The 24,397-nt window shown below is 42.4% G+C and overlaps 1 long non-coding RNA gene across 1 annotated transcript in view; it reads left to right on the top strand.

Moving 5' to 3' along the window:
* The first annotated feature begins 1,260 nt into the window (after window positions 1-1,260).
* LOC122465561 overlaps window positions 1,261-24,397 on the top strand; it is a 32,104-nt gene continuing 8,967 nt past the window's right edge. The window contains exons 1-2 of the long non-coding RNA XR_006290491.1: window positions 1,261-1,726; window positions 17,869-17,987. This is a non-coding gene — a long non-coding RNA (uncharacterized LOC122465561). The remainder of the gene's footprint in view (window positions 1,727-17,868; window positions 17,988-24,397) is intronic.

The following is a 24,397-nucleotide window of genomic DNA, read 5'->3' as shown; positions in this document are numbered from 1 at the left end:
GGCTCAAGCTACTGGGCTGATTGGTTGCGGGGTAGGCATTTGGGTTCAGACTGAAGCCAACTGTCTACACTGCAATTAAGCATCTCCGTAGCCAGAGACAGCTGAGGTGGGCCAGCGGCGGTGTTTCACTGCAATAAAGACATTCTCTAGGTGGCTAGTTAGTGACCCTGGGTCTGCTGGGGCATGGTTCAGTCCCTGGAACAGGCTAGGGCCGCCTAATTCAAGCCTGGCTACTGCTCCCCTATGGGCCTTGCAATAGCTAGAAAATTACATAGGAAGGGATTGGTCAGAACCTAACCTGGAATGCCCCCGCCCACTCCAGCAGCGGGAAGAAGGCCCAGAGGCTTTGTGCCTGGTGGGGAAGATCTTTTGTGCTCGGAGCATTGCCCAGGGTGTGGTCCACACAGTCACTTTGAACTGGCACTGAGCCACAAATCAGGCTCCCAGGGCTGGTTCCCCCATTTAAAATTAAAAATAGGGATGATAAGACTGATGGTGGCCATGGAAGCACCTAGGGAGAGAGCTGCCAGTGTTGGAAAGGCATTTTTAAGGGATCATTCTTGGAATTAATTGGAGGTTTGGAGGCTGCCATGTCCCAGTCAGAGGGTGAGGGAGTCTGAGTTGGGTTTCAATGTCTCTTTCTCTCCAATTAAGTAGCTATAGAATCCTAAGTTGCCAGCCGTATTAATATAACATAAGGGTTCAAAAAAAAGTTATCACACTTTTTTCCCCTCAAAAGCAGAGATCTAGGATGTCTGCCAGAAAAGTACAATAAAATAAAGGAGCATAAATGAAATTCACTGATCTAAAATTGTTGCTTTTATTCCTTATTCCCCCCCGCCCCATTTCAATAAACTGTCCTTTTCTCCCTGTCCAAGGCTGACCCATTCTGTTTCTCCTTAATGTTTTCTCTGTGTATTCTGTTTTCTTTAATATCATTTTCCTTCTTTCTTTGAATGCACCCTCTCATCTGCTTTCCTTCATATTCATCCAGTGCTTCATTCCCCTACCGGTAATTGTCTCTCTTTTGCTCCTCAGAGTCTGGACATTAGCCTTTTGCTCTCACCTGAGCTCTCTTGTGTCAGTGCAGCCCTCTCTCTTTCTCATTTTCTACTTGATAATACTTACCAGTTTTTATATTGGAGCAGCCCGTGCAATGTATCCCAAACTCCCCTGTCTCATGGCTAAGGCTGCAAGTCTGTCACAGAGGTCATGGAAGTCACGGCTTCAAGAGATTCACAGCCATACGTTTGAGGGCCCCAATACAGGTAGTTCTTGGGAAGAACATTAATAACTTGGGATTTTTAGGAAAAATGCTAGTGATAAATCAATTGCTAAGGCTGAGAGTTAATGTTGTCAAAGAGAGCTCCACAACAAAAAGGGCCAACAACTTACTCCTTGTGGCAGAGTGGCTGTGCTTTGTAAGTGTTTCCACATGGGATGGATTGATGAGATAATTGATTAATTACCAATTAAGGTGATTCAGCTCCTCAGCTGAGGACAATTAAAAGAGAGACAGGAAGGCAGGAGAAGCCTAAAGAAAGGGCTAGAGAAACCTAGGCTTGCAGGGAGATGAGAGATTTTACCCTGTGTCTTGACTCTAGGGAGAAGGACTCATTCAGCACATTATTTAAAAAAAAAAAAGGCCCCACAGTGGTGGGGAACCTGTGCAGGACTGTGTGCAGAGAGAGGCCTACTTTGTGACTCTCCTTTTAAAAAATGGAAGGTGAGATTGGCCTTCATGTCAATAGAGCCTCCCCCAAATCAAAACTAGGAAGGGAGCCTGCTGGGTTGCCAAGGCTGGCTCTGACTAAAGTAGGAGTATATTGCTACGTCCATCCTGCCTGAATAGTCTATGCTGTATGTACTATCAGCATAGCTGATTGGGAATCAAGCAAACTGACTGCTTTGTAACAAAATCCAGGGCGGGTTATGTGGTTGGTAGCTGTCTCTCCGCTATGGCTATGGTCTAGCAATCACTCTAGGGCATGCAAGTCAAGCAAATCAGCATGTAGCATGTTTTACAGAAGGATCAGTGCTAGCAAGCTGCACACAAACAGCTGTGTGTATCTGAGGCACAGGTGTTTAAGCCTCACCTTGTGAAGTAGCCTGGCAAGGAGAGAGATTTTTTTTTTTTGAGGCAGAAGTGGCATGAGGCTTGCCCATAATTGTTGCAGAAAGAGAGTGAGTATAGTCCACTACTGAAAACAAATCCATTACTGCCTCTATAGTCTGCTCCATTCTCTGCACTTCATCATCTGTGGGTGTATGGTATGAATTCTGCCCTTCACATGCATGAGCCAGTTTATGCCTATTTTCAAATACCTGTTTTTATATGTGCTGTAAAATCCTTGTGGGTTAATGAGGAGGGCCATTAATTTTGTGAACAATAGGGTGGATGGAAACCCCAAGAAATGATGAAATGAGTAGACACATTAACACCACAGAGGTAATGCTACTTGTCTCACAGGGTATGGTTACACAAGGATAAAAGACTCCTGGCACAGCCATAGCTGGCCCCGGTCAGCTGATTCAAGTTTTGGCTGTCAGGCTAAAATTCATTGTGTAGCTGTTTGAGCTGGAGCACGAGCTGGAACACAAGCTGTGGGACCCTTCACCCTCATAGGGCCCTGGAGCTCGGGCTATGGCCTGAGCCTGAAAGTCTACAAAGCAATTTTTCAGCCCTGGAGCCTAAGTCAGCTGATCCAGGCTAACCATGTATTTTTTTTTTATCCCTGTGCAGACATACCCACAGTTTGGTCCAAAGCAAAATGCCCAGGGAGTCAGAGAGAGAACGTGCAGCAGATGGGGTACGGTAGCTGATGAGACCAGGCCTACAAGAGCTTTGTAAAGATTAGCCAGTCCTCTCTGACATGGGGAGCATGGTGGTGGATGGGCAGTGAAATGCTTGCTTTACCCCAAGGAAGACGTTTTCTTTAACCTGTTTTTCCAGCATCTAAACTCTAGTCAGAAACTAAGCTCTCACCTTCATTAAGGATGTTACTTACCTGCATACTTGAAGAGTATAGAAGACGTTAATGGCCTTTCCTCAGCATTATATTTTATAAATTTAAAGGCAGTAGAGCCTGGAGGCTCGAGAAGATGAGTAAATGTCAGTAGCTCATCCTAGGTTTAATTCCCAGTTCTGCTATTAGCTTTTTTTCATGAACTTTGGAAAGAGATTCAGGCTGAGATTTTCAAAATTGCTTAATGGATTTTGACACCTAATTCCCATTAATTTTAATGGAAATTGGGCATCCAAATCCAAGAGATGGCTTTGAAAAGCTCAGCCCTAACCTCTGTATACCCTTCTGTAAGCTGGGAATAATAATATGCACAGTGGTGTTGCAAGGCTTAAGTAATATCTATGAAGGGCTTTGAGTTCCTTGGGTGATAGCTACTATGTGAGGGCAAATTATGTCTCTTATTTGTATAGTAGCTGTGAGGGGATTCCCGGGGTGCAGCCTGGGACTGTGGGACTGCTGTGCCCCCTGAACTCTCTCCAGCCTGGGCTGTCTCTCTCAATGCCTTGCTAGTGACAAGCAGCAAACCCCTCCAGGTGTTGTGATCATTCAGCACAACAGCATGTGGCGCCCCACACCCAGCTATATTGCTGTTGTCTCTGGGGGGGGGCTAATATCTGGCTGATTCCCCAACTTACAGCATGGTTTAGTGACAACCATACAACAAACACAATTCTCATAACTTCACATGCATTAATAATACACATATATGGATAGCAAAATGACTTTCAGAAGGTCATAACGTTTCCCCTGATACCTTACAAGGCATGCCGTATATGTAAGATCATGATTATATAAAAATGAAGAATATGGGGGTTCCAGGATGCTCCCCCAGGGTATAGAATGTCACAGTAGCTCTACAAGGTGAGTTAAGAACAAAGGTTGCAAATAAAAGTTAATCATCAGCAACAAAATTCACTCTCCAACCTTCATGACAGCAAAGAGTCTTTGGGCCAAATTTAGACCTGAAGCTGGCTTCTAAACTTGTAGGTGCAAATTTTTCAGGAAAGTTGAGATGAGGTATCTGAAAATGTGAATAATGGCTCCCCCATTAAAATGAAGCAACGAATAGACTGAAGCCCTGTACGGTAACTGACTGATCAATCCTCCTTGCCTGTGTTTGATCCTCTGCTGAGGAGTTGTTGCTTTTGTGTAGCTTACAGAGCTCATATGTTTCTCTCTTAACTGAACATTTCTTGAGAAAGAAACTTTGTCTTGAACAGCATGTGTCTGTCTAGCCTCGGTTAGTGATTACTCCTGTTCCTAAATCTGGTACCACTGTCTTTGCCCTGAGTGTCTGGAAAAGCATACCTTGGAGACATAATTAAAATGTTTAGCTACAGTATGTCTTGGTTTAGTTTAGCTGGTCTTTTGCTCATAGTACACTCCAAATAATGAATAGTGCTTTTCTCTCTTGTTAGAGAAGGAAAAGTTTCCAGCCTGAACATCTTCAAGGTATCCCTGGTGACTTCTTTGCAAGCAGTATCTTAAAGGTTACTCCTAGATCTTAGCTAAATGTTACTGGTTCTTTAGGGAGAGTGACAAAGATTCCAGCTCCACACTAATGGGTAGCTCTTAAATCTGGTAAGGCTTCTGATAATAAATAACAAATACTTTGCCTCTAATATTTTGCTTCATGCTTTCAAAAGTACCTGTTCACATGTGCTTTATAAGCAAAATTAAATATCAACAGCTTCTCATTAGTTTGATAGGCCTTTGGAAACAGCAAGCTTCAAGGACGTTATTTTATATCCTCATCCTATAGGCTGAATGTTCAAAAATGACATCATAGAGGGAGGAAGGCTCAGGAGAATGATGATGAGAATTTGGGTTGCCTGTTTGAACCTATCCTGGCTCAGGAGTGACTGAAAGTTACTAATCTATTTACCTTAGTTGCTCAGATGGCCCCCATTATCATAGTATTTGACAGCCTCATAACACCCTTTGAGGTGAGGAAATGCAATTATCCCCATTTTACAGGTGGAGAACTGAGACAGAGACGAGTGGCTTGCCCAAGGTCACACAGGAACTCTGCTGCAGAGCAGAGAATTAAACTCAGGTGTACCCGGTTCCCAGGCTACCATCCTAAGCACCGGACCGTTCTTCCTTATCTTGTCTTATGCCAATGAGCTGGTATCCTGGGGTCTGCCTCATGCAGAGATAGAGTCTGTAACTTGGTGGATCTAGTCAAGCTGCACTGCTTGTGAGTGAAGACACAGGCCCTGGGGGACAGAGCCATTGTGAAGATGTCCTTAGCCTCCCATGGATCACAAGAGATTCTGTCAGGTTTGCTAACAGGTTCCTCATCCTATTCCAGGGGTGAAGGGTTTGTCACTTCCTGACCCCACTGATGGAATGATAAGGGAAGAACATCTCATGGAAACTTCATCCCCTAGAGTCTCCTTCTATGTGTTTTATTGCAGGAGGTGGAGCGACATTGTTATAGCTTGTGGGTAAGCTGTTTTGCTTCCTCAGGATGCATAATGTATATATGTAATTGTGTGTGTGTGTCTGAAAAACGTGTGCCCTCTTGAAAGGTTGTAGTTGTCATGCAATGAGTTACGCAGCAAGTGATATCTGTCTGCATACTTGCCAGTGTACTATTTTTCACTCTTATGTAGGATTTTCAAATAATTTAAGCATATATTTTCCCTTGTGAGTTCTCTTGGTTGAATTTGGGTTGTGTTGGCCTTATTGATATTGTTGTTTTCATATGTTAATGCTCAGTTTCTTTAATGGGTTTTGTTCTTGGTTGATTAGGTTTAGTTGATTTATAAGGTCAATAGACATAAATATTGTTATGGATTTTCAGTGGACCTGACTTTTAAATGTTGCCTTCATTTTTGTGAATGTAAGGTCAGCAGCTGGGTACCTCACTACTCGATTGTGCTTGCAGTTCAGTTTAGAGATCTAAATGTTAGCATTTGTGCTTTCCGTTGATTGGGTGCAAAATTGTATTCTCACAAACAGAAGCAAGGTTTAAAAATCAGGCCCAAATGTGTCAATACACGCGACTGAGATGCTTAATACTGTAAAAAAAAAAATATTTTAAAATGCTGCTGTTAGGTTGTTCACCCTCAAATTCACTTTTAAATATGGTTTATTTTTGACTGTCTGATCCTTGCTTTGTTGCCACAATTGAGATAGACAATCACTTGTGACTTTTGTAAATGAGCAAGGGAATGTGTCTGTGGGTTTCTAAAATTATGTATCAAAACGTTTTGGGCAAATCTGGGGATCCTGAAAATGCTGGGTTGCTAGACCTCAAGAAACTATCTCTGGGGAGTGAGGAGGTGATTAGTTCAGACTCCCGAACTATTCAGTCCTTGGGTTCTGTCCTGAGGCTGCCAAAGGCAGAGTCAATTGTATTGTGCTATGGATTCTTATCAACTGGAGAGGCATCACCAAATCCTTTCACCAAGGCCACTGAACAGCAATCATATAGTAATTTGCACTGCTGTGGTAGCTCTGTTGGTCCCAGGATATTAGAGAGACAAGGTGGCTGAGGTAATATCTTTTATGGGCTCAACAAGGACCTGAAGAAGAGCTCTGTCTACGCTCAAAAGGTTGTCTCTATCACTAATAAAAGCTATTACTTCACCCCACCTTGTCTCATCGAACAGTAATGACTTTCCGTTACTACCAGCTAGACTAGATCTGAACCAAAGATCTGGAGATGGAATGCTATATATTCCTTCATCAACTCTCTGACACATCCATTCACCCTCTCTGTTTCAAATATTAAGGGGTAGCCAAATAACTGTGTGGGTAAAACCTATGGTTTTGGACAGAAAATTATTGGCAAATAAGAATATTCATGTCCATATCAATAGTGATGACAAATGCCTGCATTGTAAAAGTGGCATTAATGATGTAAACAGATCCATATAGACTTTTCAAAAGGACCTAAGGGAGTCAGGCACCCAAATCTCTTTGGAAGTTAACAGGAGATGTGTCTAAATCTCCTAGGCCCCTTTTGAAAATCCAGCCATAATTGCTGCTTACTGTGGAAGTGAACCTGTAGCAGGTCCAGCTGTGTTCCCCCATCAGTGGAGCATAGCTCATGAGCTTAGCAAGAGGTTAGCAATTTCAGCTTTTCCTTCCTTAGGTTTTCTGTCTCTAAATAAAGAATATAAAAAGCCCTGAGATGTCTGGCTGTGCGTTGCCTAATAAGGTAATTGCTATGCACTTGTTCTCTGAAGGTCAGTAGGGCAGGAAGAAATGGCCACTCCTTCTGTTTCTTTCTTTCTTCAGTTTTCTAGGACTTACTGCCATTTGATGTATGCAGATATTAACAGGAGTTGGAAATGTCCCTTTGATATTAATTACTTTTTGGAGAGTTTAGAATATCTGTGGCAATGCATACTGGTATATTTTCATCAACGTTACCCTGGAACCCTCTCATGTCCTTTCTTCACCGTTGTCCTTTTCCCCAGCTGGGTGGTAGCCTCAATGGTAGGTCACAGGTATATGTGATATACTCCCATTTCTAATTACTGCTGCTTGAAATAACGAAAATAGGGGATTGAGCATACCTAGCCCTGTTTTTCCCACAGTTCTAGGCCTCAGTTCAGCAAAACAGTTTAGCACAAGTTTAATGCTTAAAATTATATTTGTCCATTCCTGTTCAGCAAAGAACTTAAAGCATATGCTTAAAATTAAGCACATGTTTAAGTGCTGTGCTGAATAGGGATGGACTTAAGCAGATGCTGAAAGTTAAGCATGTCATTAAGTGCTTTGCTGAATCAGGGCTTTAAGCTCAAAGGTATTTAGGCATATAACTCTCTGATTTCAATGGAGTTAGGTGCCTAAATATCTTTGAGGATCTGGGCCTTAATCCATAATTAGGGCTTCTGTGTTTTGGGATTTATTTTTAGCAATTTGTGTTTTATGTAGATGTCCAAAAATTACGTTTTGGGGGACTTTCTCTTTGTATATACTGTAATGCGTGGTGTATGTTTGTGGGTATGTGGACATAGACAATCACTTAAATACAAATAACCTTTTCTGGTGTTTGTTGAATAAACACTGATTTAATTGCTTTTGTATCAGCGGTGTTTATCACTTTGAACCAAAAATCAGAAGCCCTATGCATAATCCTAACAAATTTGAATAAGCCTTACCCAGTTCTTAATCCACTTCCTCCTCCCTAATGTCTAGCACGCTTTCTTTGCTGCATCTTCACACCTTCAGCTTTCCCCCTAACTGCTTCATATTGTTTCAGTACCTGCAAACGAGAGCCTGTGGGTTAAGAACATATGAATCAGGGGTGAAAGTAGGCCAGTACGGCATACCGGTAAGAAGTGCCCGCTAGTACCGGCCCATACGCAGCCGAAGTTAAAGCGTTACCGCGGCAACGCTTTAATGCTGCTGCCCCTTTTTCCCACCCCGTTGGTGGCAGGGACCCTACCGGCAGGGCCACCGGTGCGGAGGGGCAAAAGAGGCAGCTGCCCCGGGGGCTGGCAATTTAAAAGGGCCCAGGGCTCCCAGCTGCTGCCACTACCGCTTGTCGATGTCCACATACCCACAAACATACACACTTTAAATCACCACCGGAGCCCTGGGCAGCATGGGCCAGGCAGCGCAGATGGGCTGGCTAGGGGAGGCTGACCACCACTGCTTCAGCCCGAGGCCCTGCCCCTTCCATACTGGTAAGCCTTTTATGTTACTTTCACCCCTGATAAGAATGGCCATACTGGGTCAGAGTGATCTAGCCTAGTATCCTGTGGAGGTGCTGTTGTCATCATGAATAGGTCGGAATATGAACAAGAGGCTGCTCGGCAGCTCTCCAACACCACTTTCTACAAGCCATTACCCTCTGATCCCACTGAGAGTTACCAAAAGAAACTACAGCATTTGCTCAAGAAACTCCCTGAAAAAGCACAAGATCAAATCCGCACAGACACACCCCTGGAACCCCGACCTGGGATATTCTATCTACTACCCAAGATCCATAAACCTGGAAATCCTGGGCGCCCTATCATCTCAGGCATTGGCACCCTGACAGCAGGATTGTCTGGCTATGTAGACTCCCTCCTCAGGCCCTACGCTACCAGCACTCCCAGCTACCTTCGAGACACCACTGACTTCCTGAGGAAACTTCGGTGATCTTCCTGATAACACCATCCTGGCCAGTATGGATGTAAAAGCCCTCTACACCACACAAAGATAGACTACAAGCCGTCAAGAACACTATCCCCGATAATGTCACGGCTAACCTGGTGGCTGAACTTTGTGACTTTGTCCTTACCCGTAACTATTTTACATTTGGGGACAATGTATACCTTCAAATCAGCAGCACTGCTATGGGTACCCGCATGGCCCCAAAGTATGCCAATATTTTTATGGCTGACTTAGAACAACGTTTCCTCAGCTCTCGTCCCCTAACGCCCCTACTCTACTTGCGCTATATTGATGACATCTTCATCATCTGGACCCATGGAAAAGAAGCCCTTGAGGAATTCCACCATGATTTCAACAATTTCCATCCCACCATCAACCTCAGCCTGGTCCAGTCCACACAAGAGATCCACTTCCTGGACACTACAGTGCTAAGAAACGATGGTCACATAAACACCACCCTATACCGGAAACCTACTGACCGCTATTCCTACCTACATGCCTCCAGCTTTCACCCTGACCACACCACACGATCCATCGTCTACAGCCAAGCTCTGCGATACAACCGCATTTGCTCCAACCCCTCAGACAGAGACAAACACCTACAAGATCTCTATCAAGCATTCTTACAACTACAGTACCCACCTGCGGAAGTGAAGAAACAGATTGATAGAGCCAGAAGAGTTTCCAGAAGTCACCTACTACAGGACAGGCCTAACAAAGAAAATAACAGAACGCCACTAGCCGTCACCTTCAGCCCCCAACTAAAACCCCTCCAACGCATTATGAAGGATCTACAACCTATCCTGAAGGATGACCCAACACTCTCACAAATCTTGGGAGACAGGCCAGTCCTTGCCTATAGACAGCCCCCCAACCTGAAGCAAATACTCACCAGCAACCACATATCACGCAACAGAACCACTAACCCAGGAACCTATCCTTGCAACAAAGCCCGTTGCCAACTGTGCCCACATATCTATTCAGGGGACACCATCACAGGGCCTAATAACATCAGCCACACTATCAGAGGCTCGTTCACCTGCACATCCACCAATGTGATATATGCCATCATGTGCCAGCAATGCCCCTCTGCCATGTACATTGGTCAAACTGGACAGTCTCTACGTAAAAGAATAAATGGACACAAATCAGATGTCAAGAATTATAACATTCATAAACCAGTCGGAGAACACTTCAATCTCTCTGGTCACGCGATTACAGACATAAAAGTTGCGATATTACAACAAAAAAACTTCAAATCCAGACTCCAGCAAGAGACTGCTGAATTGGAATTCATTTGCAAATTGGATACAATTAACTTAGGCTTGAATAGAGACTGGGAGTGGCTAAGTCATTATGCAAGGTAACCTATTTCCCCTTGTTTTTTCCTACCCCCCCCCCCCCAGACGTTCTTGTTAAACCCTGGATTTGTGCTGGAAATGGCCCAACTTGATTATCATACACATTGTAAGGAGAGTGATCACTTTAGATAAGCTATTACCTACAGGAGAGTGGGTTTGGGGGGGGGGGGGCGCGGCGGGGAAGAGAGAAAACTGGATTTGTGCTGGAAATGGCCCAACTTGATTATCATACACATTGTAAGGAGAGTGATCACTTTAGATAAGCTATTACCAGCAGGAGAGTGGGGTGGGGGGAGGTATTTTTTCATGCTTTGTGTGTATAAAAAGATCTTCTACACTTTCCACAGTATGCATCCGATGAAGTGAGCTGTAGCTCACGAAAGCTTATGCTCAAATAAATTGGTTAGTCTCTAAGGTGCCACAAGTACTCCTTTTCTTTTTGTCTTCCCACAGTGGCTTCAGAGGGAGTGAACAGAATGGGGCAATTTATCAAATGATCCACCTACTGTTATCCAATCACAGCTTCTGGCAGTCGGACGTTTTGGGACACCCAGTGAATGGGGTTGCATCCCTGACCATCTTGGCTAATAGCCATTGATGGACCTATTTTTCATGAACTGATCTAATTATTTTTTGAACCCAGTTACGCTTCTGGCCTTGACAATATTCCCTGACAATGCGTTTCACAGGTTGACACGGCATTGCATGAAGAAGTAGTTCCTTAAGTTTGTTTTAAACCTGCTGCCTATGAATTTCATTGGGTGACAGCTGATTCTTGTCTTATGTGAAGGGGTAAATAACACTTTCTTATTAACTTTCTCTACACCATTCGTGGTTTTATAGAACTAAGCTGAACAGTCCTGGTGTTTTTACTCTTTCCTCATATGGAATCTGTTCCATTCCCCTAATCATTTTTGTTGCCCTTCTCTATATTTTTTCCAATTCTAATATAGCTTTTTTTGAGATGGGGTGATCAGAACTGCACACAGTATTCAAGCTGTGGATTTATAATGGATTTATATAGTGCCATTAAGATTTTTTCTGTCTTATTGTCTATCCCTTTTCTCATGGTTCCCAACACTCTATTAGCTTATTGACTGCTGCTGCACAAGGAGCAGATGTTTTCAGAGAACTATTCATGATTCCAAAATCTCTTTCTTGGGTGTAACAGCTAAATTAGACACCATCATTTTGTATGTATAGTTAGAATTATGTTTTCCAATGTGCATCATTTTGCATTTATCAACCTTGAATTTCATCTGCCTTTGTGTTGCCCAGTTTTGGAAGATCCCTTTGTAAATCTTCACAGTCAGCTTTGGACCTAACTATTTTGAGTAACTTTGTATCGTCTGCCAGCTTTGCCACCTCACTGTTTACTCTTTTTTCCAGATCATTTATGAATGTCTTGAACAGCACTGGTCTCAGTACAGATCCTGTTATTTACATTTCTTCACCATGAAAACTGACCATTCATTCCTATCCTCTTCTTCCTGTCTTTTTAACCATGATCCATGAAAAGCACCTTCCCTCTTATCCCATTACTGCTTACTTAGCTTAAGATCCTTTGATGAGGTCCCATCACCCTTGTCCACAGGCTTGTTGGCAGCCTCAAAGAATTCTAATTGATTGGTGAGGCATGATTTCCCTTTAGATGAGCCTTGTTGACTCTTTCCCCAACAAATTGTTTTCATCTGTGTGTCTGATAATTCTGTTCTTTCCTCTAGTTTCAACCAATTTGCCTGGTCCTGAGGTTAGGCTCACCAGCCTGTAATTGCCAGGATCACCTGTCAGCCTTTTTAAAAAAAATAGGCATCACATTAGCTATTCGTTAGTATCTGGTACAGAGGCTGATTTAAGCAATAGGTTCCATACCACAGTTAGTAGCTGTGCAGTTTCACCTGTGAGTTCCTTCAGAACTCATGAATGAACACCATCTGGTTCGGGTGGCTTATTACTGTTTAATTTTTCAATTTGTTCCAAAACTTGGACAGACAACACTGTAATATTTTGGCAATGCTTTGGAATAAAGGCTCAAGATGTAGTACCTAGCCTTGTGTTTATATGACTTTGGAAGGAAGTTAGTGCCACTTATGAATTCTAATTAGACTTGAACTTAAAGAGAAGAGATTTCGTTGGGACCTGAAGCACAGAGCACTGGATGTTACCCCAGGGTTATGAATGGGGAGGAATAGGCTGGTACTGAAAATATTTCAATTATGAGGAAAGGTTAAGAAAGTTAAACTGTTTTAAATTACAAGAAAGATTTTATTAAAAAAAAAGTCCTTGATTAAGGCTTTTCACATTTACAGTGGTATAAATTTCCCTAGATGCCTTGCACTGGGATAAAAAGAAACACAAAAGGTATAATTTAGCGGTGGGGTGGAGGTGGGGGGAAGGAACGTAAAGAAAAGAAGTTGACTCTAGAGGAGTTTGTTTAACCTTGATCTCCTTATGAAAAGGTTCAAACTGAATTAAAGGCAGAAGATATTAACTAATATTTTGCACTCTGAGGTACAGTCCTTTGGATGCTCCGTGACTCTCTTGTGCATTGTGTTGTAAAGATACAATAGGTAATTAGTAGGGCCATTGGATGGATGTGACACAATTCGCAGGGATTTGATGCCATTACAGAAAGAAAGTAGAGGGATGTTCAGTGTTTAAATGACTCAATAATAGGAAACCTTAGTTTGCTGACACACTCTCTCTCTCTCTCTCTCTCTTTTTTTTTTTTAAAGTCTAGCTGACTATAAAGTGGACTGAGATAGATATGGATTCTGGTTACCCCCTGGCCCCAAGGTGGAAGCCTCCACTTGGGTGTGCACAACTTTGCCTAAGCTCATGTCTAGCACACAAACATCTATGTCCACAGGCAGTAAAGGGATTCCATGCAAAAGCCACATGGGTTCTGGTGCACCAAAACTCTGCATGTTGGACTCTGTTAGAACAAAGTGGCTCATGCATAAATGGAAACCAGGTTTAAGATCCATTGAAAATCAAGTCCAGCTGTGTATTGCCATTGGTGCATGTCTATGTTTGTCCTTTCGGTGTCTGTAAATTCCACTTGTATTATTTCTTCTTTCTCCTCATGGTAACATCTGCAGTGTTTTACTTCTCTAATAGCTCTGAGCCCAAACCAAAATCCTGGAATCAAATCTCTCTAAATTTTGGGGAGATTCAGATATTCCTCTGAACATTGCTGCTAGCTGCTGTTTCTACAAGAGGCCAAACCAGAATTCTGAATCTGCACAGCCTGAACTTGGGGTAAGGTGGATCAGAATGTTGCCATTCAGCAGCCCATTTCTGCTGCTGCCCTTGAGCAGGGTAAAGTGTGGCAACAGTAAGTGTTGAACCGGGAAAACCATGGGCTAGGATAATAAAATGTCTAAGTGTGCAGAGCTGGATGATATCAGGTAACTGCTCATCCAAAGAATGCAGGGGGGGTGGGGGACTTCTTTCATTGTTGACTTTAGCTTTTCATAATGGATGTGCCACATGAGTAATTTGCCTCCAGGTTACATTTTAGCTTTTGGTTAATTTTAAACATTTTTTGTTTTCCATTAAGAAAACCATTGTGATTTTTTAAAATTTTTTTTTATTTTGAGCTTACCAGATCACAAGTTAATGGCTCTCAGAGATCACCAGATCACCAATTGATTTAGGGCCCAGTTGTGCTCCCCTTACTCACCTGGAATAGTATCTTACTCCACACAGAGTTCCATTGTTTTCAGTAGGGCTACTCGTGTAGAAAGGTACCACTCGCTATTAGCAAATTTGGCATCATTGGGCCTTTAATGAAAAACATAAGTTTTTCAGAAGCAGAAAAATAATGTACAACACAATTGGTGGAACACCAGTAGAGCTTTTCAGTGGAAATTCGTTCAGTAACTACCACTAAATTGAGAAATTATAGAAACCCTTTAAGAGTGACTAAAATTATCTCACAATCACCACTGGGCAGGTGAACACATGTTTGTCAGGAATCCTTTGTCTGCTTCATCAGAAGTGAGTAGAGATAAAAAAAAAAAAATCCCCCTCAAAGGATTTTGCATGGTTCACGTGTCAGACAGGTGTAGGCAGGACCCACTTCCATCGGGAGCCCGATGAGCAGAAATTTGAGGAGGATATGAGGACACCATCCATCAGCAAATCTATGTACCATTAATGGTATAATGAACACAAAATGCAGAGAGTGTGCTGGATTCTTTAGCAGAGAGGAAGATCTTGTCTAGATTTCAAAATTTATTTGCATAGAAATGTAGTGAAAATGCAATTGAAAATCCTTATTTCAAAGCCCTGTGGAGGATGGAAGACATTATGCTGCCAAAATGATGATGACTTAGGACCAAATTCATCCCTGGTATCATATCATGCCACTGAATTCAATCCACCTCAAATTTCTTATTTACAATCCTCTTCTAGGTGAGAATATTTTGGGGACAAATTTGAGTGGAATTGGACATGCTGTTTTTAAAACATGGAAGTTCAAAAGATTTTCCTCTTTGTGAAGTCTCTAACATTTCTTTTGGAAAAGCACATCTCCAATATGGTTTAGGCTAGAATGTCCAATTGCAGCCAATTCCTCTGTGTGGGGTGACTGAGTATTTTGGGAAGGCAGGATGCTCAAGTGTGATGCTATTTGCTATGGACATTTAAACCCCCAGACACGTTTTTTATTCATACATAGTAAGGACACTAGCTTCAGATTAGTGAAGTTTTTTGTCTGACAATTGTTTTTATGTTGTTTTAGCTAAATGTACAGCACAGCATATCCAACAGTAGTTTTAGCTAGCAGTTCTGTGCTTCTCCAAAAAGGTAATGAAGAATTTTTTTTATGAACTGAAATTTTCTACAAACTAAATTCCTTCTCCACTCCTGTATCTTAAAAACAACACAATTTTTGTGTGGATTGACCTTTGGTGTATAAAAATCTACATGCCGGGTTGGTCAAAACTGGGATAATGGTATAAACTGCTTGACTTTTAAAATATGCCTGCTACAGTATGTACCTTAGAAATTCTAGTGGTATTCTGAAACCAAACAATGGCTATATGAAATTGCCAAACCTGACATGTTGTTTATGAACCTCTTTTGTTATGCAAGAATTATTACTTGTAACTTCACAATTTTGTGACATGACTGCTGTGTTCTGATCTTTCCATTTGAGAAGTTCCAAGGTATGGTGATCTAGCTCTTCAAAATGAAACAGTGTTGTTGAAATCAAAGCAAAACTAATTTAGTTTCTTGGCCTTACCACTGTGGAGATGCAATGTGATCAAATACATAGTAAGAATTTGCCAATTAAAGAAAACTCTGAAAGTTTTATATTTCCATATCTCCAAAATGGCTTGACAATTCATCCCAAGTTTAACACCAAACATATCCTCCAGTCATACTACTTGCTCCTCAGTTTGTAGCCTGGGAAGCCTTTTCTTGATGACGATAGTGGGGTGGCAACATTTTTTTTTTGTAGTGTGATGCTGTTGCAATCTTAACAACAGAACAGCTCTCTTCTCTCCAAATCTCTATGGAAAATTCCTATTAAAATTTTATTGATAAGTATTATAATCTTTCTATATAATTCAAAAATCTACCCACAGAATTCCCTACCTGAGATGATATTAAATTCCATATGATGGTTAAAATCTCTGGAAAGAGTATCATATTCTATAAGATGATTTGGAAATTGCTCTGAACATCTCTGTTTGATTCCTATTCTGTGCTATAGGTCGTGTTTCTCACAGTAATAGCAATCAGCATGAGAGAGAGAGATCTGAGGAACCCTGGTGAAGAAATGAACGGAAACTGTTTCAGTTGCAGGATACCTGTTGTAACTTGCCAGTTGGCTGGGACCTCAATTCAAGAGACAGTGATGCTTAACCAATGAGGATTCATGAGACTGCAGTGGGAGTTTGTGGTTAGGTATATAAATTACAACTATGATGTCCAGAAAAGGTCAGACACAGCAGAACCCAGGAGATCATTGTTTATGACTCCAAGGCAGTTTCAATGCAATGATTTAGCCTGACTGAAATTATTCAGAGGTCAACTGGAGAGAAAAAAGGTCGGAATGTTAAAATAAATGAGGTGTGGCCACATGAATTTATACAGCGCAGAGAGGTGGAAATGGGTGTAGGGTTATGACAGTATGACCTAGAGGGCAGTTTTTCAAGTCTGTTATAGCAAAAGAGGTTCTGAGAATTGGTATAAAGAAACAAATTTGAATTTTCAAATAAATAGGCTTAACTCTGACAGTTAGTGTAAACATGAATGTACTCAAAATCCCACTGCCCCAGGCCTCACTGTTATCTCATTTAAAAGCCTCCCTCTGACCCACTTCAACCACAACATTTACAGCAGAAAAAAAGAAACATTTTTTTTATGTGATCTAAAGCAGTGGTTCTCAAAACGTTGCATGTGTACCCCTGGGGGTATGCAGAGGTCTTCCGGGGGTACATCAACTCATCTAGATATTTGCCTAGTTTTACAATCGGCTACATAAAAAGCACTAGCGAAGTCCATACAAACTAAAATTTCATACCATGACTTGTTTATCCTGCTCTATATACACTGAAAAGTAAGTACAATATTTATACTCCATTTGGATTATTTTATAATTATATGGTAAAAATGGGAAAGTGAGCAATTTTTAAATAATAGGGTGCTGTGACACTTTTGTAAGCAAGTAGTTTTTAAGTGAGATGAAACTTAGGGGGTATGCAAGACAAGTCAGCCTCCTGAAATGGGTACATTAGTCTGGAAAGGTTGAGAGCCGCTGATCTAAAGTAACTTCTTCACCTGGGCCTGCCAGTACATGTTTGTCTTTGTTTCTTTTCTAGATTTTAAGCACTCAGAGGCAGGTTCTTTCTTGGTCTATGTCTTGTAGCAGTATTGGTGTTTATCAATTAATATACAATAGTAGTTGTAAAGCACTATGATTGTGACCACCCTGTCACATCTCACCATAAAAGAACAAAACAAACAAAAAACCCAGGAAGATACATACTGTTTACTTTTTTTTTTAAAGGGCTTTCTAAAAACACACACATGATCATGACATGCCTAGTTGACCAATTTGGGGACACACATTCAGTGACTTGGCATGCAAATTAACATGGGTGAAAATTTTGCATGTGCTCAAAAATGAGATGTAGCCTTTGGACATTTACTCTGTGTACCGTTTAACACTTGTCTTAGTTTTGTTGAGGGTTTGTCACTGGAAGCAGCAAATGTGAATGGAACTAGAACCTCAGCTGATATAAATCACCATTGCTCTATTGCAGTCACCCATTGAGGAACTGCCCCCTAGTCTTTTACTTGGGAGAGGGGGCTTGTTTTTAATATCAATCCATTTTCCATTTAAGCAACAAGGACTGAGGAGGAAGGCCATTTCCTGGTAGATAATGACCAGCTGGAAAAGATCAAAACCCAAGGTGGAGGACCAAACCTTTAAGCAAGCCAGGAAATAATGCTGGACCTGGAGGTCAGTGCTGTTATAATATAGTTGAAAATATGAATATACTTACCGTATTTGTTGAAAAGTTAAACTGCGTGTTGCTGTGGATATGGAGTTCTGTGGAACAGTTAGGGTATATATGAACCATTACAGAGCGGTACAATCAACAGGAAAGCAAAATCTTATGCTCAACATTTCATTAGACGTGTAATAGCCAGTAGAGGCAGAGTTCTCTTCTCCAGACCCTCTATGGCATATTCTGTGATTGTTCTGCATGTGGAACTCCCACTGGGGGCAATGGGAACTGAACGCAGATGGCAGTATAGATTAGTGCCCTTTGAAGTGCTGCTTTTTTCCCTTGGAATAAAGGTGTATAGTTTTATGTCTCCAACAGAGATGGACCCACATCTAAATCCCAGATCTGAACACCCCTCATGTTGAGTACCCAACTGCTAAGTCACTTTTGAAAATCTTATCTTGAATGAAAATTGCAGACCAATTATCTTTTATTTCTTCTTATTATGATTTGTGAGGGTTCCTGCTTTCTAGAAGTACCTGCAAATATTCTCTGATTTGCACTACCAAAGGAACATGATGTTCTTCACAAATACATACATCAGCTAAACAGGATGAGGGAAAATACATAATTCTTTGACAGAGATGGAGAGCAAAATGAAAGGTTAGTTAGGGACAATGATTCCAGTAACACCAGACATGTGCCCGGACCAGAATACCCACCAAATTCCTTTACCTCTAGTCAGTAAGGATGTGCGCAGAGTAACCTCAGCTGAAAAAATGTGACACTTTCCAGCAAAAATCACACTACTAGTGCAGAGACTACAAGGATGTCTGGGCTCTCTGCTGCCACAAACCCACATTCTGATTCAGAAACCCAGGATATTACTTTTCCTTTGGCTTCATCTTCATTTCTAAGCTACCATGACATATGCCCCATAGATACAGTACTGATATTTGAACTGAGCGTGTGCTGCTGAGGAAGACAAGTTGCTCAGCAGAAGCATGGAGACAGACTGTAGTGGATTTGTTAATCACCCTTCAAAAGAAAACATAGGTTTGCTGTAAATGCCTCAGAGAGCTCTGCTAACAGGCTTTGAATCATAAGGGTTGTGACACTGTGATGATACACTTGCATTGATTGCTTGACTGTGGCTAACAGAAAGGCAATCCTTTTGTGCTCTTACTCTGGCTCATGACCACACAATCAGCAGTGAAGATATCATTCAGAGCTAGTATATTCAAAATTCTACCCCCTTCTCCATGCCCTTTCTTCCTGAATGATAAACATAATATCAAGTGTGGGGACCAGCTGGAATTATATGTTTTTGGCCTTTTGTCCTCCTCTCAGAATAAGCATACAACTTCTGTTTGGGGTTTTTATGTCATCTTGCATCATCTGTGAACATATTAGACAGCCTGTCATGGGTCTGTGTCCAATGCTTTCCCTGTCTGTCACTATAATGACATTTTTCATGGGCCTCCCAAGTGCTCTCTGCAATCAGAACTTGTGTAATTGGTTGAACTAAGGGTTCATGACTGTTCAGCTATTGTATTTTGGCACATTAGTGACTACAGGTGTGGCATAATCTAAGGAGAATATGTTGTCTGTGTGGCATTTTAGTCACAGCATGAGAATTTCCTGCAGGAAATATGGCATCTAATGTAGCGTTGTCTAGACTACCCACACAAATCCAGCTGTTCGCTAGCCAAACCGGTAGGTGATTTCTTGGCCAATGTGCTGCCATCCCAATACATGCCCTTTAGGCTAGGCAGGCAACTGACTATAGAGTAACCCTAATTAAAAGTGGACATCAAAGGCTGGATTTTAGAGCTGAGAACCTGAAATGTCCATCTATCCTAACCTTCCCTGAGAGACATAGGACAAGCATCATAAAATAGCTCCTTGCCATTCCAGCTTTGATCTCAATTAATGTTGAACAATATCATTAAGCCCCAGACTCTACAGCAGTGTAAGGGGAGGTTTTGTTTTTCTAACTGCCCAATGAATCCTGGATTGTGTTTTGTCAGGAGTGGGGAGAGGAAAACTAAATGGCACTGTCCTCCTACGGTGATCTTCGTATGCGTAGTCCTTACAGACACGGCTAAGAAATCACTCTGAGGTGCAGCTGAACTTCTGCCTTGGAAATGGCATTTGTAGCCGTTGCCCTTCAGACCACGTAATGCATCAGTACACACACACTGTCTGTGTATAAAGTGCTCTATAGATCAGAGACTGTATGTGAACCATGCGACACTGGGCTGACCTAGTGATTATCATTTTTTTTATCGGAAACCACAGTAAACTGATCCCTGGGAGCTACACAGGCCGTAACTTGATGACACATGGCTTACGGGTGTCCCTCTGCTGCAGTAACTTCCTCTGCGGCGTCTTCTAACCCTTTATGCAAGTCTGCATTGTTAAATGAGATCTGTCTGAGTACAGCGTGTAAGACCTAGAAACGTGTTTGCCTCTCCCCTCATTTGTATGTTTTCTTTGATCATGTAAAAATGATGTGGGTGGATAACAGTGCCCATAAACATGCACGCTTCAGGTGGGTACTGTGGACAAGCATAGACCAGTGTATTTCAGACACTGGCCTGCTACAGTTATGCAGCTGTAGGTCATTTTGGGGCATCTCTGGAGCACAGATTGACAGACAGATCCATGTTGAATGAGTGATGTACAACTGGGCAACGATCACTTAATTAACTGTGGGGCGGGGGTGGGAGGAAGCTGAGATTGACTGAATCCTGTTGCTAAAGTAATTTAAAACTAAATTGGTTCAATCACTGTAGAATGTACTGGAAGAGAAAAGGTGGTATTGGCTGGGAGAATGGACTGTCTGAACTATTGGGCCAGTTTCTCAAAGACACTTTAAACCTGGTGTATCTGGTCACTGGAGGATTCCTGATCATGGAGGCACAGTAGCTACTATGCTAACTCCCACTACTGGCCACAGAAGAAAAGTGCGCTTGGCTGGGGCACTCTTAACTCTGCTGAATCCCCAGCTGCCAGATGTAAACCTGCTGTGGACCAGCCTGGTGCACAGTGCCCCAGAAAGATGGAAGCACAGAGGTGTGTAAAACCATATTTCAAACCTTTCTCCTAAGCTGTACAAAAGGCTTTGTGAGCATTGATTGGAAACTGGGCCAGTAATATCATACGTAGCTCTAATTCATCTGATTTTTATCATATATAAGCACATCTCCCCCCCAGCTCGTAGGTGAACCTCCACTATAAATCATCTTCTCCAAGTTCTGCTTCCGTGGTGACAGGGCTTTCAAATTCATCTCTAGAAATGCTGATTTAGTCGTGTGAATTGTTGTTCCCTCAGGTACTGCAGGTAGGTACCAAAATAATTGCCCTGCTTGGAATCTCTCAGTTTTGTAGCACCAATAATTTCTGTAGTGAAGCTGTGATACACTTAAAAAGGGAATGGCAAACTGCAGGGAAAAACACACTCTTCTCCCTGGATTAAATACATGAAAGTGCTGTATATACAAGAGGAGAGATGCTTAATGAAAAAGCCTTGAGCTTGCAGATTATTAAATGTCTTGACTCTTATTCTTTTTATCAGTGCTCACGTCATTTTCTCATTTTTAATTTTGTTCCAAACTGCAAAGGGACCAGCTGAGGGGAAAATCTGCAGCTAGAGATACAAGTGGTTTCACATGCAGATGAAACCAAAATCCTTTTCTTTGATGCTTCCTTTTTTAAAATACCAACTTTTATCCAATCAGCATTGTGGGACTTCGGAAATGAATATATTTAATATAGACTAATTTGTCACCCTTTAAAACCTTACCTTACAATCTGCTTTTCACTTGTTAATGTAGAGGCCAAATGGTAAATGTATAGGGCCAACTTGTGGAAGGGGAAGAGTGAATACAAAGTTTCCACTGCTTAGAACCCTTGTGAAACATGATGCATCGTAACCCCAGAAGGAGAGCAGGTTTAGTGATGATGATGACTAATCTAATCGCCTTTTATGATGAGATTACTGGTTCTGTGGATGAAGGGAAAGCAGTGGACGTATTGTTTCTTGACTTTAGCAAAGCTTTTGACACGGTCTCCCACAGTATTCTTGTCAGCAAGTTAAGGAAGTATGGGCTGGATGAATGCACTATAAGGTGGGTAGAAAGCTGGCTAGATTGTCGGGCTCAACGGGTAGTGATCAATGGCTCCATGTCTAGTTGGCAGCCGGTGTCAAGTGGAGTGCCCCAGGGGTCGGTCCTGGGGCCGGTTTTGTTCAATATCTTCATAAATGATCTGGAGGATGGTGTGGATTGCACTCTCAGCAAATTTGCGGATGATACTAAACTGGGAGGAGTGGTAGATACGCTGGAGGGGAGGGATAGGATACAGAAGGACCTAGACAAATTGGAGGATTGGGCCAAAAGAAATCTGATGAGGTTCAATAAGGATAAGTGCAGGGTCCTGTACTTAGGATGGAAGAATCCAATGCACCGCTACAGACTAGGGACCGAATGGCTAGGCAGCAGTTCTGCGGAAAAGGACCTAGGGGTGACAGTGGACGAGAAGCTGGATATGAGTCAGCAGTGTGCCCTTGTTGCCAAGAAGGCCAATGGCATTTTGGGATGTATAAGTAGGGGCATAGCGAGCAGATCGAGGGACGTGATCGTTCCCCTCTATTCGACACTGGTGAGGCCTCATCTGGAGTACTGTGTCCAGTTTTGGGCCCCACACTACGAGAAGGATGTGGATAAATTGGAGAGAGTCCAGCGAAGGGCAACAAAAATGATTAGGGGTCTAGAGCACATGACTTATGAGGAGAGGCTGAGGGAGCTGGGATTGTTTAGTCTGCAGAAGAGAAGAATGAGGGGGGATTTGATAGCTGCTTTCATCTACCTGAAAGGGGGTTCCAAAGAGGATGGCTCTAGACTGTTCTCAATGGTAGCAGATGACAGAACGAGGAGTAATGGTCTCAAGTTGCAATGGGGGAGGTTTAGATTGGATATTAGGAAAAACTTTTTCACTAAGAGGGTGGTGAAACACTGGAATGCGTTACCTAGGGAGGTGGTAGAATCTCCTTCCTTAGAGGTTTTTAAGGTCAGGCTTGACAAAGCCCTGGCTGGGATGATTTAACTGGGAATTGGTCCTGCTTCGAGCAGGGGGTTGGACTAGATGACCTTCTGGGGTCCCTTCCAACCCTGATATTCTATGATTCTATGATGGGCGATCACTCGTTACCGTGTATGATCATCTTCCATGGGAGTTATGGGTCCTCGGCTGGCTAATAAGGCCAATCCTTGGACCACAAGTTCTATTACAATGAGGGCAGATGTTTTCAGGCTCAGCAGGAGACTGTTGACCATGACCGGAGACCAGTCTGTCCTTCCTCCTGCACCTCTTGTCCTCTTCGGCTTGTTGGCAAGCAAGTTCAAAATGCAGGGGACCATCATGTAGGACTTCACTCCATTTTAAGCGATCCTGGGCAAGTGTCTCCCAAGTATCAATGTCAACATTACATTAGGTTGTCCTTCAGCAAGTCCTTATAATGCTTCTGTTGTCCACGCGCGTTATGGTACCCTTCTTTCAGCTGAGAGAACAGGACCTGTTTTGGGAGGCAGGTTTAGGACAGAATGGTCAAGAGACATGGCCTAAAATCCTCACAAGGGGATGTAGCACATATGAGGAATGCAGCAAAGTAACCTGCATAGATACAATGTGACCCCAGGTAGTTGGCACAGTTTAGGTAATCCACAGCATGGGTATGATGCAGTCCTGTGGATTTACTGGAAACCAGTTCAGTTATCTGTGCTAACAATGCACTGGAGCCATTTCATGTCCTAGCTGTATAGCCAGCAAAATGTAAGGTGGGAAGGATTGTTTCATCATCTGGAGCTGCTAGACCAGCTCCAGACAGCACAAAATAACGGTCTCTTTCCATCGGGGGCTCAGCTGCAGCAGCTTTGGGACTTATCAGAGACTGACACTTAATAGACAGCTGAGTCCTTTTCCTCAGCCAATCAGATCACTTTGTGAGTGAAACAAAAGATATGAGCTGTCTGGAAAGGCTGGACAGCATCTCTGGTCTGGAGGGAAGCAGGGAAGCCACTGGAATCTGCCGAAGTAAGGCTAGACCTGAGTAAGGTGGCTTTTGGCTAGGAGAGGTGAGGCTCTGAGTAGGAAAGGGCCAGAGGAGAGTGGGGAGCCTCAGCCTAGAGTCATAAGAATTCCTGAGTGAGAAGGGCTTTGTGACACAGGGTCATTGCCTTGGAGGGACCCGGGAGAACTCATGGGGCGAGTGGAGTGAATAACTGATTTTTTTTTTTTTTTTTTTTTGGTTTCGTGTTTTGAGTTGAACAACATGTTTTGTGTGACCCAAAACAACTTTTTTTTCATTTTTTTACCCCACCCCCTTTTAAAATAAATCTAGCTCAATTCCGAAATGCAA

Source organism: Chelonia mydas, chromosome 4 (genome assembly GCF_015237465.2).
Source record: "Chelonia mydas isolate rCheMyd1 chromosome 4, rCheMyd1.pri.v2, whole genome shotgun sequence".
Lineage (NCBI taxonomy): Eukaryota > Metazoa > Chordata > Testudines > Cheloniidae > Chelonia > Chelonia mydas.
Note: the sequence above shows the minus strand (reverse complement) of the source record. Positions and strands in the feature narration are given on the sequence as shown.